The following is a 2,841-nucleotide window of genomic DNA, read 5'->3' on the forward strand; positions in this document are numbered from 1 at the left end:
AACATATAAATCTATATATATATTCTTTTATTATTATTTATAACATACTATAATAAAATAGATATAAAATTATTTCTAAATTATATAATTTAACAAAAATAATCTAACTATGTTGTCCAATAGATTATCTAAAAGGTAAATTAAATTAAATAACATTATATATACTAATAAATACTACTATTACTACTACTACTAATAATAACAACAAAACAATATATAATATTCTTAATATAACAATTTTCTGAAATGCCCTCTAAAAAAAAAAAAAAAAAAAAAAAAAAAAAAAAATCACATTACAATCAAGCATGTTCTAATATGTTTTAGATCATATATGAGAAAGCGACACCTATAAAAAAATAAAATAAAAAAATCCCACAATCTACATTAGCAATAACAATATATTTTCAAACCGGTTCGTAAAAACAGCATTAAAGCTTGTCTACCGAGATCGGAACAGAACAATAGCTCCTTATTCTCATTCAGATGAATGCATGGCAAGGAGAGAGAGGCGCGATAAATCGGCCACCCCTGCTCTTGTCTCGCTTCAAAAGAATCTGTTAGAGAGAGAGGGAGAGGGAGAAAAAAAAAAGCAGGGAGCAAGACCCACACGATGTAGTTCCAGCCAATTGCATTCCAGAGAAGTGACCATGGCTGGAGATAAACAATGCACAATAGATCACGCTCCTCAAAAGGTATAAAAGAAAGGCAGATGCCGCAGCAATAAGGCAGTAAGCAGGGAAAAGAAATAATCCGCGTTTCTCCGGCAATTCCGAAAAGCATAATTGTTTAAATCCTTTTTTTTCAGGATTGCCATTAACCCTGTGCAGTGTACGCTGTAACAATCTGCATGTGACTTGGAAAGAGGAACCTCTCTTTCTCTCTCTCTCTCTCTCTCTCTCCATATGTGAGGTTGCCAGGCTCACCCTCTCCAAACCACAGCCAGAGCCAAAATCGCTTTAAATTGTTCCTCACTGTCGCAAACAAAAAAAGCATTTAACACTCACCCATTGTGCGGGGACTGATCTCTCAACCACTCTAGCACCCCGTCAACACAAGCCCAGATATCCTTCCACAGATATGTAAACAGCCCACTAAGATTTCTTTGTTTGGATTTTGAAGCTGGGTAGGTTTGCCTTTGCTGCGCTTGCTTTTACAGCTTAGAAGCAGGTGGATGACAAAACATCAATCTCTCCAGGCACAATGTGTAGCACGTACGCTTGACACTCTACACAAGCAATATACAATCACACACTCCAATACAGAGCTCTCAGCTGTAATGATATGTGTTTGCTTAAAGGCAGCTTTTCTGAATATTTAAACATTTTTGGACAAAGAAAACACTGTGCTTATTACTGCAAGGTTTAATGAAAGCGGAATTGTAGATGCCAAAACAAAGACATGGATCCACAGTATCAGAGTATGGCAGAAAGTGACATGGGTAGGGCGCATTTATATTTCACATTTTATATATTCACACTAGCATTAATGAAAGCTATGTGCTATAGTCTGTTTGAGAAAAAAAAGGGAAAAAAAAAAGTTTAGGAGGGAGGGTTGGAGAGTTGCCATAAAGGAAACCTGTCAGGGAACAGGTGATATGCTGATATGCAGGGAACTGAGGCTAGGTGTCACACCATTTACTTCAGTAAATATTTCTCATAATCAGTTTCTGTATAAACACGATACTCCTGGCTACCAATAATAATGATAAATCTACTTAAGATTTCCATTGTTTTTCATTTCATTCCCAATAGCAGGACATGTAGTCACACTCAAACATACCTTAAACCAATGGTTCTTCTCAACCAGGGGGCCAGGTGGTCCAATAAGCCTTAGCAAACGTCCTAGGGCAGGGATTTCCAATCCTGATCAAGAATCCAGCCAAAAACTATTGAACACACAGTTTTTGAATCTTTTGGAAACACAAAATTAATCAGGGTTATTTTAATAAACAAATATTACCAGTTTTTGTTTTTTTTTAAAAAAAAAATGAAAACAAGTATGTGTCATAATTACAGAAGAAATACATAAAATCTCTTGGGCATTCGAATATTGAATCCATTGAGTCAAAAAGGTTAAAAACCACTGCCTTAATGGCCTGCGATAGACTTTGTAACCGCAAAATAAGCTAAGCTATTTAAAACAATGCTATACAAAACAATTCGAGAATCAGCAAAATCTAAAAGGTAACATACAAAATTATCGAAGGATTTCCACAAATATACTACAGTACTATGACTTGAAAGCATTTAAAACATGTGACAACTTGCCCCTACCTGAAAATATAACTGTCCTGAAAAAACACTTCAAGCTTTCAGTTAGAAAAATACCTCCATTAGTTGACTCTCGTCTAAAATGTGTGCCAGTGGGGGTTTATTGTGTTCACTTGTTCATCCAACAGATACAACAAAATGACGATACTATAATTTTAGTTGAGAGGACAAAACAAGGTGTTTTTACTTCTGCAAAACACTGCTACAATGACGATGCGTCAGGCAAGCCAAGCGTACAAAAGAGGGAGTAACGTTTTGATCTACCTGTTACACTTTGGCTAGTTTGTTTCTTTTAATGTTGGTTAAAGGCGCTCTCTTTAATTGAAGGAAAATAATATAAACATCCATCAAGTGATTAACTAATCCTAAACTTCATATATTGGACGATATAACATCTTTATTTTACAAGATGTTGAGAGATTCTGTACCTGTACACTGCAGGTAATTTAACAGTGATTTTAATATTCAAATCTTAACCGTTCAACAGGCCTTATTTGGTTAAAGGCGTTTGCAAATTAGTTCAAATAAAGTTTGGTCATTCAAACTTTAATGACGTCAGTGACGCTCGAGT

The 2,841-nt window shown here is 35.2% G+C and overlaps 1 long non-coding RNA gene across 7 annotated transcripts in view; it reads right to left on the reverse strand.

The window, feature by feature from the left end:
- The window catches only part of LOC127524685 (uncharacterized), a 387,968-nt gene extending 386,207 nt beyond the window's left edge, over positions 1–1,761 (reverse strand). For 5 of the 7 annotated variants that reach the window (XR_007933128.1, XR_007933122.1, XR_007933126.1 and 2 more), the window contains exon 1: positions 1,005–1,761. This is a non-coding gene — a long non-coding RNA (uncharacterized LOC127524685). The remainder of the gene's footprint in view (positions 1–1,004) is intronic. The other 2 variants (XR_007933124.1, XR_007933123.1) reach the window with 2 other exon arrangements.
- Between the last annotated feature and the right edge of the window lie 1,080 nt (positions 1,762–2,841).

Source organism: Ctenopharyngodon idella, chromosome 13 (genome assembly GCF_019924925.1).
Source record: "Ctenopharyngodon idella isolate HZGC_01 chromosome 13, HZGC01, whole genome shotgun sequence".
In the NCBI taxonomy this organism is placed as follows: Eukaryota; Metazoa; Chordata; class Actinopteri; order Cypriniformes; family Xenocyprididae; genus Ctenopharyngodon; species Ctenopharyngodon idella.